Source organism: Lipotes vexillifer, unplaced genomic scaffold (genome assembly GCF_000442215.2).
Source record: "Lipotes vexillifer unplaced genomic scaffold, Lipotes_vexillifer_v1.1 scaffold935, whole genome shotgun sequence".
NCBI classification, from domain to species: domain Eukaryota; kingdom Metazoa; phylum Chordata; class Mammalia; order Artiodactyla; family Lipotidae; genus Lipotes; species Lipotes vexillifer.
This window is the reverse complement of record NW_006777895.1, coordinates 2,013,636-2,029,513: the sequence shown is the minus strand read 5'-3', so window position 1 is coordinate 2,029,513 and position 15,878 is coordinate 2,013,636. Positions and strand designations below refer to the sequence as shown.

The window sequence follows — 15,878 nt, the reverse complement described above, 5'->3', positions numbered from 1 at the left end:
AAAAAAAAAAAAAAAAAAAAAAAAATTGTTTCTGCTAGAAAGTCAAAGCAGCATTATGCTAATCCATTCTCATGCAACACTCAGATGAAAATGAACTCCAGTCCAAGCTCACTAATACTTTGTAGGATGCTTGTGGTTTGGGGACATGTTTGTTTCAACTAAGGTCAGAATGCCTCAATTACATTTTAGCAGATACCAGTTACAGCAGCAATTCCATTGCCCGATACTATTTTGGCTGAAAAGAAACAACACTGCTTTATAATAAAATGAAACCCATTTAGAAAACAATACTATGTATATCAAACAATATAACTATCAACATGAGTTCTTGACGGAAAGATATTCATAGCTATACAAGGATAGTATTTTCCTAGTTGATAAAACGGTTACTGATACAAAGCAAAGCGTACTGTGCTGCAAATACCCGAGTTACAGACAGAATGACCTAAAATCAGTCTTCTCCATTTCTAATTTACATGAGCCTAAAAAATCTTGAAATCATTGTTCAAACAAAAGTCCTTCCTCATTCAGTAAATACACCACTGATGATATTTTCTGATGTTCTTTCAAATGAGAAATCTATTGACTTTTTTTTTTCCCTAATTGAGAGAAAGAACAGGAGAGGAAAAGAAAAACAAGATAACAGGATGGCAAAAAGCACTCCTGGAATGAGAATGGTGAAGTCACTGTTAATACCACAATAGGGTCCATTTGAGAACTGCAAGAACATGATCCCCATAAGCACACATACTTAAGAATTCAGTCATCAGTCCCAGATATACACTTAAAAAACAAATTGACTATAGAATACTGAATGAGGAAAAGAAGAGAGTGAGGAGGAAAATATTAAACACTCTGCCTCTAAGACCAATTAGCACAGTAATTGGCAACATATTCAATGAAGTAAAAGGGAAAAAATGCAGAAAGCTAAAGTTCATATTCCTTTTGACCCGATCTAGATTATTTTCAAGCTGCTAGCAACGCTGACAAAACATTTGGCCACAATGGCTTACAAATGCCTCTCATTTCGCAGACCCCAAGTTAGTAGAACAGACAAGTTTGTATTGAAAACCATTCAACAGCACAGTTGAATTCTTTGCTTTTATTTATTTTACAGCTTGATATCTCATAATGAATGTATGTCCCTGACATAAGCCAAGCCAAAGAATTTCCATAAAATACAACTCCACATGCTAGAATACCATATACTACCACAACACATACCCTTCCGTTCAACACCCATATGTTTGATTTGATATCTAATACTGCATTTCACACAAGCATCTTTGCAGTTTGATTTGAAGCAGTTAGGATAACACTTTGCCAGTGTTAAAATGACTGTAAAGCTCAGTCAACACAGCCAGCAACTCCCCTGTGAATTGCACTTTAATATGTTGACTTTCTGGTTTACAGAAACCCTTACACACAATATGGAAGTGTGTGTGTGTGGGGGGGGGGGGGGTTCTATTTTCTAAGCAAGACAACAAGAGGACATATTGCAGGAGTCTCCTAACACTAGAGAAGCCATGAACTTACTAGATTCTTTTACTATCTATTCCAACTCCGAAAAGTGGGGAAGCAAGCCGGATGCAGGGGAGGCAGGTAGGATGGGTGGGAGTGTAAGCAAATCTTCAATGGATCCATAGCAACAATCTGCAGAACAGAGCAAACGTCAGAGGGGGAACCATCAAAAGCATCTGCTTGGGAGATTTCATCACTGTCTTCCACAATTAAAAACCTACTTGCTATCCTTTTAAATACATGGTCTAATTATTTGGTACTAACTAACTGGCTAACTAACCTTCTGAGACCCTGGGATAACTGATAGGGCCTAGAGCCAATCAACTGCATTTGGTTTATTGTCCTTACGTGGGAGCCATGACAAAACAGAGATTACTAAGTTCTAGTCTACCTAAAGAATCTCTGTACTAGAAACGTATGAACTCTAAATCCAAGCCCTCCTGTACCTCAGTTGTGTGAATATGATCAATCACATAATGATATGCCTTACATCTCCATCTGCAAAATGGGGCTACCTCCTCTATTAATTCCTAGTAATATTATAACCAGCAATATTATAATCCTATCTAGAATTCTACACAATAATTATTACTTATTAAACTAAGTTGTAGTGCTACCTCTAAAACATTAATTGTTAACTAAGTGTTATCTTTAAAAAGCAATTTCTAAATATAATACACCTCAGCTGTCAGGAACTAATGTCAATTTTTTAATGGTCAATAATGTTTTTGCTTTAATCAATTTAGATGTAGGGCTTTCAAAGTTCTATTATATGATTTTCTGACATCTTAAACCAAACAATCATTATTAAGAAACATAAATGGAAGGCTGGAGCCGTAATACACGGAATGCCCCAGAGCCTACTGCCGGAAGTTGTCTGCACAAACCCCAGAGAAACTGTGGTCTCGCACTGCCGGCTTCTCACACACCATCAAGGCCTTCAGCCACACCGCTCCTCACTCAGGCCTCCATCTTTCACAGCATCTGCTGAGGACTGAGAAACCCACTACACTGTTATGAAGACCCAAAGGACTAAGCCATGAGGGAAGTATATGAGCTTTTATTGTCTCAAGTTTTGTGAAATCAATTTTGGCTACTAAGAGTCTTTTTGTTTATCTCTTAGTTCTTAACCATATTCAGGGTAAATAAGATTACCAAACCGTTGAATTCAACTGTTCAACAGTTACCAAACTGTTGAAATTTAACCAAGAGTTACTGAGTTTCAGCAACCAAGTGCTGAGAAATGAGGAAACAAAGCACTTCTGTCTCAGATACCACCCGTCCCCTAACTGGCCTAACCCACCATCATTTTCATGCCACTTCTGATTTGATTTTACCACAGGGGAGATTATTAGATTTAGTCAGCTACCCCTTTAATTATGTGTTCATGTGTTTACCGTTTGTCCTCATCACTAGACTACACACTCCTACACCCATGGTATGCCACCTGGAAGAGGGCCTGCCACTGAAATGTTTGTTGGATGAATAATGAATGTTGTTCAGTGGATTATTAAATCAAGTTATTATTATATAAAACTTTAGTGCTCACTTCGGCAGCACATATATAAAACTTTAATGATGGAACACATTATAAAACTGAAATGACTTATACCATCCAAGTCTTTGATTAAGCTTCATCCAATAGCCAAAAACCCCAAACCTCACATTGACAGCCACAGAGTACCCTCGGCTATTACCGGCTAACCCTCGAGGTCATTACTGCCCAGCAAACGCGCTGGACATTTATCACTAAACTAAACCAAATGGAAATCTCCAGAAAATGCCTAAGATCAGGGATTTTCTATTTGTTATTTAAAAATAAGAAAAACAAAAATTTCTCTCATTTCTAAATAAAGAGGATCTTCAAGTGGAACATGCGCACACACAGTAACAAAATGTTTTATTCCGATTTTCAAAGAAATGTGAATGCTTTCAAACATTATCGGAGAGGGAAAGTATAGCTAAAAATGATTCATTTGCTTTAAGTATTTATTTTACGAAACTACTCTGATAAAGGACATGAATATTAACTTTCAAATCTCTGTGTCATGTTAAATGTGCAGAATTCCAGGCCCCATTTTTCATTTTACTTTACCTTGAACTCTCTGCTCATACTTCAACACTGAAGACATGATCAGGTTTATATTCTCATCCTTTTCCTATCTAAAGAAGTTTGAGAAAGCAGTTTCTCCACTAAGTTTCAAGGTGTACTGCCCTATGACCCAGAAATTCCCCTTGTGAATACATACCCATGAAACACTCACATGTGTCCCAGGAAGGATATTCCAACCAACACTATTTACAAGAGCCAGAAAGAGGAAGCAATCTAATTCCAACACGGTAAGTAAATGGGAAAAATAGATTTTGCTATAGTCATACGTGGAATTCTAACCATAAAGTGTACAGTTTAGTGGCATTAAGTAGATTCACATCGTTGTGCAACCATCACAACTATCCATCCTCAGAACCTCACCATCCCAAAATGAAATTCTATTTCCATTAAACAGTAACTCCCCATTCGTATCCCCCACCACAGCCCCTGGGAACGACTATTCTGCTTTCTGTCCCCATGAATTTGGTTATTCCTTTTGCGTCGGGCTTATTTCACTTAGCCTAATGCCTTCAAGGTTCATCCATGTTCCAGCATGAATCAGAATTTCATTCCTTTCTAAGGCTAAAAATATTTCCATTTTAAATATATACAATATTTTGTCCCATCGTGGGCAATGGGTGGGTTGTTTCTACCTTTTGGTTATTGTGAATAATACTGCTATGAAAACAGGCATACAAATATCTGCTCAAGCCTTTTCTTCCACTTCTTTTGGAAATATACCCAGCCCATAAGTGGAACTGCTGGATCATACGGTAGTTCTATGTTTAATTTTTTGAGAAACCGCCATACTGTTTTTCACAGCAGCAATACCATTTTTTAATTCCTGCCAGCTGTGCACAAGGGTTCTAATTTCTCCACATCCTTGACAACACCTGCTATTTTCTGTTTGCTTTTGTAATAGCCATCCTAATGGGTGTGAAGTGGTATCACACTCATTATGGGTTTGATTTTCATTTCCCTAATGATTAGTGATGTTGAGCATCTTTTGCATGCTTATCAGTCATTTGTTTATCTTACTTGGAAAAATGTATTAAAGTCTTTTGCCCATTTTTTGATTGGGTTGTTAGGTTTTTGTTGTTGAGCTGTAGGAATGCTTTATATATTCTGTGTATTAATCCCTTATATGATATATGATTTGCAAATATTTTCTCCTCTTTTGTGGGTGGCCTTTTTGTTCTCGTGATTGTGTCCTTTGATGCACAAAAGTTTTAAATTTTGATATACTCCAATTTATCTATCTTTTGTTGTCTGCGCATTTGGTTTCCATGTCCAATAAATCACCACCAAATTTAACGTCATGAAGCTTTCCCCTAGGTTTTCTTCTAAGAGCTTTACAGCTTTAGCTCTTATGTTTTTAGATCTGACCCATTTTGAGTTAATTTTTGCACATAGTGTAAGGTAAGGGCCCAACTTCCTTCTTTTGAAAGACCTGTTGTTCTTACTCTAGTATATAATTTTCGTATCAGCTTCAGATCCTTTTGTTCTAAGAACAGTTTGGTTTGGTATCTACACTTCCCTCTAGAACTATATTAAACGAATACAACACACATTCAACGCACTGTATAATCTGTTTATATGAAGTTCAAAAACAGGCAAAACTAATTTATAGTGATAGTAATCAAAACAGTGCTTGTGGGATATGGGGGCTGGCGAGAAAGAGGGGTGAGGAAACTTCTGGGGTGATGAAAATATTCTGTATCTTAACTGGGATGGTTGGTTCATAGGTGTACCTTATTTGTCAAAACTCATCGAACTGTACACTTAAGGTCTGAGCATTTCATTGTATGTATTTTATAACTTTAAAAGTATGTATATACACTTAATAACGAAGAAGGTATCTAAACTTTTGACCTCACTTTTTTTCTAATGTATTTATGTCAAACCATTCCGGCCTTACTTAAACCTAGATGTAAGTTTCCTATTTGATAATAAAATACTAAAATACTGTTTCTAGGAGATTAACAGGGAGTTTTCATACTTTCAATTTACATAATTCCAAAATATTACACAGTAATTAATACTGAAACAATCATAATGAGTATGTAAATTCAAATATTTAACGCAAGTCACAATATGTATAGGAACAATATCCCTTCAACCCAGAATTCTGCTTTTGGGAATTTACCTTAAGGAAAAATATAAAACAAGTGTGCAAAGATATGTGTAGCAAGGAGGTCACTGCACGCCCCTGATACCACCCCCACTCAAAAACAGGGAAGAAGCCTTTGGTTAAATGTGCTTCCATAGAGACTGGTTTAAAAGGGGAGGGTAATGATACTTTATTCAATAAAGTATCACAGAGTCATTAAAATGAATGACTCTAATTGTAGATAATATGTATTGAATAGCAAGAAAGTCTGTCCCTGGATTTTTGAGGTGGGACTTAAGGGGCAGCAGGTTACAAAACCATATATATATATTTTTTTAATATGAAAATCTGTGTATGTGTGGTGAGTAAAGAATTAATAGCCTAGAAGAATATACATCAAATGTTATGTATCATTTCTTAAGCCAACTCTGAGTTTTTCATGAATGTAAAACTAAATGCAATTTATTTTGGATTAATTATTGCTGTCTTTCTAAGAATTATCAAAAAGTATATTATAACAATTTATATTTAACAGCAGAAAGCTTCTTAATTTTTATTTGTTTTTCATCATAAATTTTAGTCCTTCCAGATAAATTCTACAAAAAAAGGAAAGCAAAAAGCATAGGAAAAATGAGTTCACAACAGCTACATTTTAGTCACTACTGTGGCATATTCTGCTGGCTTCTGATTTTACAGAAAGAGTAGATGCTATTTTTCATGCATGAGACAGGCTGAAAATTCCCCACAGCAAGGAATTCAGATGCTAAGTCTATGTGTGGCTGAACCAATTGCAGGAGGAAATTTTATTATGTCAACATGTCCAGTCAAAAATAATGTGTTAGAAGGTAATAAATAAAGTTTACAAGGTCAAAATGCTCCACAATCTATAGTCCCTTAAGCTAAGTTCCCAACTGAGACTTTTAAACAATTTAGGTGCTTTTTAAATTCACTTTCTTATTTTAAAAAGAAAAATAAATCTTGTCCTTAAGCTTGTCTAAGGGGGAAAAAAATACTCCGTAACTTCCTGAAATTACTCCTTCATGCTTGAAAACTGAGCAACAATCAACGAATGTATACTGAGTGCTTATTGTATGCACTGTATAGCAAAGCCACAAGTTCCTTCAAATTTTGTCCAGCTTCCCTTGAGTAACAGAAAAAAAGACAACGTGGGCTCGGAGGAGTCAGCAAAGAAGTCAAGGGTCAAGCAGTGTCTAAACTCCAGAACAGGCTTGATGACCAACCACACAAACAAGCTAGTTACTCAGCTCTCGTTGCTATGGAGCCCACTTCCATTTTTGTCTATGCCCTTGTACCTAACAGATAACTTCCGGGCCATAAACACTGCTGTTGTTTAACAGACTGAAAAATAACCAACATATCTGGACTACTTTAGCCCACTCCCTTAGCTTAAAAAATTTTTTTTAATTCATATCAGAAAATAGCTTTACTTTTTGATTTGTGAAACTAAATTGAAAAGTTCTCATTTGCCATCAGCAATAAATTTTTTCTCATGACAAATTTTGCTTTCTAAAACTTCCTTATCAGGTACACACTTTACGTTTATAAGATCATAAACAATGAAAATAATATATATGTAATCTCTCTTGGATTTCTTTATAATTATTAATTGCCTACAAAATTTCACTGCTGATTCTAAGTCCAACTGCTCTCTATTTAGCAAATCACAGCTTAAGCGAATACTATGTCAGACCAACCAATGTTCTGCAGAGTGAATACTCTACATGGCTGTGGGAACTAAATGGTAGTGCCTTTCATGACCTCAATTTCCAAAAGTCGGCGATATGTCCTGAACAGCCTTTATTTCCTCTTCATAATCACTGTCATTCTATTACCCACAAATTTATTTATACCCTTCTTACATTAATTTATATTTCTAGTCTCTTGAGGGTATCAAGTTCTGGAACATTACTATCCATTTTGTAAAGTGGTACATCCTTTAGTTTCCATAAAATTAACTCCAAATTTCAAGGAGCGCCCCCTAATGCTAGTACATGGAACTTGATTAACAAATGCACGGTCAATCAATGCCAGCCAAAGCCTTTATTGTACCAGATCAGAGATTCCTTGTCAACTGCTTTCTGCCCCCCTCAGTCCCTTGTTTATTTTCACTGCCTTATCTAAACTGCTTCCACTGTTAGTCTTTATTGTGGAATAGCAGCTAAAATAGCATAAGTGATTCCAAAGGCACAGCAACCATGGCTGTACACAAAAGTAACATCATTTTTCTACTTACTTTTAAAAAGAAACCTCTAGTACACATTTTGTATTCTCCTCTACCTCTTAACTACAGATGTCTTCACCTTTTTTTCCAGGTCAGCCAATTAGAGAAGATTTTGTTTAAGTATTCATAAAATGCAGGCATTCACTGGCAGTAAAATGCTTCCTCTCATTTACAACCAGTGTTGAACGAAAGTCTAACTGTACACAAAATTAACACACAAGTGTATAATTGTAGTTTTATGCTCAAGTGCCCTAATTATGCACTTTAAAACACTTTCTTCCCAAGGATCCATCGAAGGCATTTGGTATCACAGATCTACGAGGTTTACAGTGCACTTCTTTGACAAAATAGAAGCATAACAAGAAAAAAACCTGCAGCTTCAGAAGGAAAGTATGCATGCAATGTACATGATGATAAATCTCATTCTAAAAATTTTAGCTAGAAAAAGAGCATATTTCCAATGTATATGAATGGGTGAGGGGTCTACCTAAGAGTAAAAGATGAATTCTTACTACCTGTTCTTGAAGCAACCAGAACCAGCATACCAAAGCAAGTGGTCTAAAATCTTTCATAAATCATCATGGGGAGAAAAATTCACCTATGAGTCTGCAAGCCTTACTAATATAATAATAAAAGCAGGAAAAAAACTTAATAGTAAAAAGAGCCTTGCTCATTTATAACGCAGAAGCTTTGACATATAGGTTACTAGTATTTACATTTAAAACAAAATGAAAAAGAAGTATTTTCCATACCAAACACATGCAGTCATTTTTAAATTAGAGAATCATAACTATAGAAATGCATCAACATGGTTTGCATGAAGCCCTACTTCTGTGGAGCTCGCGGTATGTACAGAAAGAAAAGAAGGGCTCTAAAGGCCATCTATAGAAATCAATAGGTCAACTCTGCTAACAGAAGCAACATTTTCTTAGAAAAAGTGACTTAAAAATAAAAAAATTTTTTAAAAAGGAAGGAAGGAAAGAGGGAGGGAGGGAGGGAGGGAGGGAGGAAGAAAAGGCCTGAGCTGCCTCACAGGGACTCAGTTGTCTCCATTCAAGAAAGCACTTTACCAAGAAACCGGGCACGTGATGTTGTATGTAATGAATACATCTCACTGAAAAGCAACTTGGAGTTTCCATCTTTCTTGTTATATTACTGGCCAAACTGCAACAGGTAGTTCTAACTGGTGAATATAATCTTTGAGTTGTTTCAATTTTTAAAAAAATATATAAAAAGATTACAAAATCAAAAGTCAAAACAGTACAACAGTACCTCACACACATATTAGAACAGCAGTTTTCTAATAGGACTTTAAAATAAGTGTGAGGCTACAGTACGTTCATGTTTTTAAAAACCACCCACTTGGTCTACACACACACAGTAAGAACACTATTGTTTACTACAGGTAAAAAATGGAAAATACTCAGCAGTGCAACTGATGGGAACTTCTTGCCTAGCTGACCTTCTGGCCAGATTTCATAAAGCACAGAAAGAGGGGCCGAGAGCTTTGCCACTCTCCCACATAAACCCAGCTGCCAAAATGGATGCGCCAAAAGGGCGTTTCAGAGAATTTTGAAGAGATAACCTTTGCTGAGGCTGCAGGGTCAACTTTGTAACCGCATGACTGGAACATGTGCAGTGAATGCTTGATTGAAAGACTGTTCTACTGCAGATAACTATGGAGTGGGGGAAAACAGAGAAAACAGGGATTTACCAGAATCAGACTAGAATTTTAAAACAGCCAATGGAGAGACAAGCAACTGATATCTTCTATGGAGGGGAACTCGATAGTGGGGGGACATGAGGAGAGAGACCATTCACAGCAGGATCTTTCTACCTTGGGGATTTTATACCATGCATTTAAATTCTGTGTGTGTGCGTGCGCACGCGCGTTGAGTCTGTGTGTGAGATTTGTTAATGCAGTTTTGAAGTTGTTTCTTTTTTCTATTTTTAATTAAAGAGTCAAAGCAGGGAACTATGTGATTACACTTTTCCAAGAGTCTAAAGTTCATCCGTTGAGGGTAAGGGGGCTAGTTGCTTCTATATCCTCTCTCTCCTGCTCACAAAAAAAAGAGAGAGGGAGGGAGGGAGGGAGGGAATGATTTTAGTAACTGAGTTTACAAAAATGTGAGTAAAGAAACCACCAAGCCCCTCAAAAATGGATATTTCAAAAACTATATTGTGTTAAAGTGTGATCCTTTAAAAATATACAGTCTAAGTGTTCTATAAGATACCTTTTAAAGGAGAAACTTGTACTCATTTATCTATCCACCCCTAAACATAAATAATGTATACAGTGAAAAGTGTATGAATGAAGAAAAGTAACAGCGATGGTAATGCAAAAGGGTCAGACTTCTCCATGTAACACGGCCAAAACCCAAACCTGGCTTCCTCTGAGACTTTGAGAATTCAGTAGACTGAAGAATCTAAGAATAGACAGTCCCAGGGGACGAACCAGTATGGGGACCTTTACCGGCATCCCCTCTGAGTAGAGGCACTGACACTGGCTCGGAGGGTGGGGAGACAGCTGCAGGCTTTGTCCTGTGCTACCCAGGGACACAACAGCCTTCAAATTACCATAATTAGCTAGTCATTTTATTTTTTGCCCTTTCAGAATGAACTCATAACAAATAATGAGTGAAGATAAAGGAGTCCTTTTGCACTGGGAGGTGTTCCTACCACTAACCCCACCCTCTCTCACAAATCAGTGATATCTTTCCTGAACCCCAACTGCAAAGGTAAGACTAGAGGAAATATATATGCACATTAGTGGCTGAAAAACTGACTCCTTGCATTTTACTCCCTGGATTATAGTCTGAGTTGGGGGGCTGGGTGGAAATGCTCAAAAATACATGCAACACACACAATCATATATTTGGATCAATAAGCGTTTTGATTTGTTTTGTTTTGTTTTTTTGCGGTACGCGGGCCTCTCACTGTTGTGGCCTCTCCCGTTGCGGAGCACAGGCTCCGGACGCGCAGGCTCAGTGGCCATGGCTCACGGGCCCAGCCGCTCCACGGCATGTGGGTTCCTCCCGGACCGGGGCACGAACCCGTGTCCCCTGCATCGGCAGGTGGACTCTCAACCACTGCGCCACCAGGGAAGCCCTAAGCTATTGTTTTAAACTGAAAATACACACTCATTCCCCCATCCTCAGAAGGCTAAGCCTAATTACACTTTGTTGTAAATTATTTTATCATGCGCTATTAGAACTGGTAGAGATTTCAGAGATCACTGGTTCAACCCTGTCCTTATTAAGATCAAGAAGGTAGGGTCAAGGGTTAGGAAACCTGCACAATTTCACCCAGCTGGAATCTCAGTCGGAATTCAACTCTCTGCGCACACCCCCTCCCCACCCAGGGCTCGTTCCACTCTCTCAGGGTGCTCAGTCATTGAAGGGAAGGACTGGGGAGTAGCACGTAAGCTAATCACGGAAGACACTCAGGCTGGGACAGGAAGAGCAAAGGACACTCTGGACGCCCTGCTCTGTTCTAGCAGAGAGCAGTCTAAGAACAGACAAGAGTATGGGGAAGCCCAAAGAACCTCAGGGAAGCAGCTGGAGTGGGAAGGGGTTGAAAAAAGGGAGCTAGGTGAGTCAAAACACAATGGCTACAAATGAGAAACGTACACACATTTTTTTTAAGTTTTAAACACTGAAATTAGAAAGGATTAGGATATAAAATTTCTACCAACACAGATATCATATACTCAAGGCAAAAGAGAGGAGGGGGGAGGCCCTTCCTTTTTATTCATTTGGCACATAAATTTAACGTATATAATAAATTTGTAATATTGGGTAATAGTTTAAAGAGGAGTTTCATTTTGAGGTTGAGACAGTATGAGGAAATGATGCTTTATATAAAAATATCAAAGCCCTTGAAATATAAATAGATTTCAAAGCAAGTGTTTATATAAGAAGAGAAAATCATTTAATTATTTCCCTCGAGATCTGCAATTTTTTTTTTATTTCATCAGATGGAACGCACGTGCCAAATAGTCCCAAAAGATTGGTCAGGAAAAAATATAGGATGTTGATATTTTAAAGTCATTAACAGAAAGACACTTGGGGGTGGACAGAGGAAGCTTTACCTAATGCAGAATTATCAACATATTAAATGTTTCACTTCTTTCTCTACCGTCTCTTCTATTTATATTTAATAATTTATTTTAAATCATTAAAATTAGACATTCTATAACCCATTCATTTTGAAACACAACAAATAATCAAAATTATGATTATCCCTCACAGAACTATACTTGAACACAGATGTGTTCTCAGACTGTCCATTCTAAGCACCTCTGCAGGGAAGTCAGTAGACTTTGGGATAATACAAAAGTCATTTAACTATTTTGCTAAAACATGAAGGGGTACAAAATAATTGTCCTAAGATACAGTCCTCCAATCCAATGGCAAATAAAGATAACTGGGTCAAAATGTTTCTCATTAGACCATATTCTAATCCTACTTTAACTACAAAAAAACAATTTCTTCATTACCTTTAGAAGGAAAAAGCCAGACTTCAAACAGTATACCAAACTAATTTTCATTTTAATAAATCCTTTAAATTTAAAAGATGCATTATACATATTATTGGGGGAGGGGGATGATTTCCGACTATTCATTTGACATATTTAGTTTCCTTTCAAGAACGTTGCTTACAAGACCGGTGGAAGTCCATCAGAGTAGCAAGGTAACACTGAGGTCAGGAAGTCTCCCCGAATCAAGACCAGGTATGAGGAATTAGTGAAGAATGGTCATTTTCTAACCAGAGATATTACATTCAATAATCATCACAATCACTTAAAACCTATAGCTATTTCTTACTGCCAGAGAAAAGAAGTAACAACACTAGTATCTAGCCATTTGGTGTTTCCTAAAATCTCTTTCCAATATCCTCCACTCCCCAGACTGGGGGGAGCCTAATAAATCTAGAAATCCCTGCCACCCCCTTAGCAGACTATGATTACCCCATACGTCCCAGACAAATCAATTGTTAGGGTCTGGGCGTGCCATCCTGAACAGGTTCTAATCCTTCTGAATGAAACTCTCCATCTGCAGGAGAGCCTCCAGGTGGTGCGCCTTCACTGCAGGCTTCTTCAGGGGGCTTCTGCTGGGACACAGGCCGCTTAGCTGGCCACGCCCTGACGTGGAGCTGATGTGGAGGGTAAGTGACCTGCCCTGCAACTGGTAAATCAAGTAACTGTGCTTTCAATTTTCCATCAAGTTGTCCTACAAGTAGGCCATATTCTAATTCTACTTTATCTCAACTATAAAAAAAAAAATCTTAAATTTCCATTAGAAAGAAAAGGGGTGAGGGATCAAAGGAGCTAGAAATACTGAAGGTTAAGCAGAGCAACGGCTTTCAAATGTTTTGATTCCAAATCAAAAGAAGAATTACGTTTTATATCACAACCTTGAACACACATGACATCCTTACTACATGTGATGCATTCATATTTTGTTTATATTCAAATTCCCTTTTTAAAAATTTCTGGTTGCAGCTTAATACATTGCTTTCATGCTCCCACTAACAGATTACAATGAATAGTTTAAAAAACACTGCATTCAAGGATGATTTCTTTCAGAGCATCTCAGGGAAAGCTGTTCCAAGTGATATTGTATCAGAATCAATCAGGGTCCATGCATATTGGTTCCTAAAGTTCCTTTCCCCTGACCTGCAGCTGCCATCGATACTCAATGCCACTGCCAGAGAACAAAACCACTGCTGATTTGATTTGAGTAGGCTGAACAGCTGGAGCAGTTCAACAGGAGACAACCGGCAAAGAGAGAGAAGGCAAACTCCAACAGAGCAGGGTAACAAGCCACCCATGGCGCCTACTGCTCGGAGAGGAGGAGACAACAGCTCCTGGAAGGAATCAGGAGTCACAGCAAGAACGAGTGAAGGAGAGACAGGAGGCTGAGCAGAGAATCTGGAGAATGAGGGCGTGTGATGCTGAACAACAGGCCAGTGCCAGAGATGGTACATATCGAACGCATTACCGCTGGAGGAAAGAAATGAGATTAAAAGCATGGAATGGATTGAATTCCAGAGGAGGCAAAGAAAGGAAAATGAGTAAATTTTTAAATATAAAGAGTAAAGAGCAAGGCTATGACTTCTTTTGATTTTCCACATAGATCCCAAAAGAAGAAAAGTAAAACCTCATAGGGACAAGGCAATATATTTGTCTAGGGGTGGGGAGGGCAGGGAGGACCTTAACTGTGGAAATCCTGACCACTGCGTCCCTGAGGCAATTGAGGCTCCCTAGCAATAAGTGTTTTGTCAGGTTTACGTGAATATTCAGGCAAATAATCTCTCTGGGAGAAATACCTGGAAAAAAATTGTAACCATGGGACTTCCCTGGTGGCGCAGTGGTTAAGAATCCGCCTGCCAGTGCAGGGGACACAGGTTCGAGCCCTGGTCTGGGAAGATCCCACATGCAATGGAGCAACTAAGCCCGACAGCCACAACTACTGAGCCTGCGCTCTACAGCCCACGAGCCACAACTACTAAGCCTGCACTTCAGAGCCCGAGTGCCACAACTACTGAGCCTACGAGCCACAACTACTGAAGCCCACACGCCTAGAGCCCCTGCTCCGCAACAAGAGAAGCCACCGCAATGAGAAGCCCGCGCACTGCAACGAAGAGTAGCCCCTGCTCGCCGCAACTAGAGAAAGCCTGCGCACAGCAATGAAGACCCAACACAAAAATTGATTAATTAAACATAAAATAAATTTTAAAAAATTAAGGCTATGACTACCTGAAATTTGCAGTAATGCTCCTAAGGAGAGTAAGGAAAGTTAACATATAATCGAAAAAGTGAATGCTCACAAGAGAGACTATTATAGGTAGAGAGGCCCTGGGTAAGACGCTACAAGAACAGGGAGGCTGAAGGTGTCTCACAAATGTTCCCTGAACAACCAACACTGGAAAACAAAAGAAACTGAAGGCAGTTGTATCCACTGAGTTTTTGCACCTTTAGAAAATACGGAAATTAAGCTATGGAACTCTCCCTCTTGTCACGTTTCCCTTGTACTCTTTTATCATAATCTTACTTTGTTCTCTACCCTGAGACCTCAATATGAAATCCCCTATACCACAAATGAGAGTATAAGACTAATCAGCTCTGATTCTTTTCTCCAAAACAACTGACTACAGTAACTACCAGAAAGATGTCAACATACAAATCGTTCATTGTTATCAGCTAACCACCCCCCCCAATTCATGACAATATCAATACTTCATATGTACAAAGCGCTTTTAAACTTCTTTCACACAGATGATCTCATTTAACTCTGTGATAATTCCATGAAAAAGGGTAGAGTTAGTCTCCTTTCACAGAGAACCTTCTCTGCGAAGGTTCTAAGAGTATGTGGCCAACTGGTGACAGAATCAGTGATAGAAGGCTGGTTTCCTGATTCAAACAGACTGCAGTGTTGAAAGAGAAAGATATGGCAAGGCTTCCTTAAAGTCGGTATCTGTGCTTTGTTTTCACAAATGGATTTTGATCTTCTCTATACATCCCATTATATCACACGTACTGAATCAACATTTTATTAAGCAATAAAGTACCAAAAGAATCATCCTAGTCTCTATAGAAGACAGAAATACGAATAAGACAAAATCCCTGCACATAGCAGCTTACAAGCAGAAAAGAGAGGTAATACATGTTTACAGTTCAGAATACACAGGAAGATTTTGAGCAGTAACAGAAGGACAGGAGAGAAGGAAGCAGGTAAATTCCATTTGAAGAGTTGCGGAAACAAGTCCTAAAGCATTAGGAAATGCTGCTCAGACCAGAAGTACTGGCCCTAGGCCTGGAGGGAAGACTTGACTCTCAACTGGCAGAGAAGAGAAAAAAGAGGAATCCCTGTTGAGTAACAGAAACCCAGGTGGGGAAGACAGGAACACAT

At 38.4% G+C, this 15,878-nt stretch overlaps 1 protein-coding gene across 1 annotated transcript in view; it reads right to left on the bottom strand.

Annotated features, from left to right (window-relative positions):
- The window catches only part of ARID1B (AT-rich interaction domain 1B), a 420,200-nt gene that overhangs the window by 292,377 nt on the left and 111,945 nt on the right, over positions 1–15,878 (bottom strand). The window lies entirely within an intron of this gene.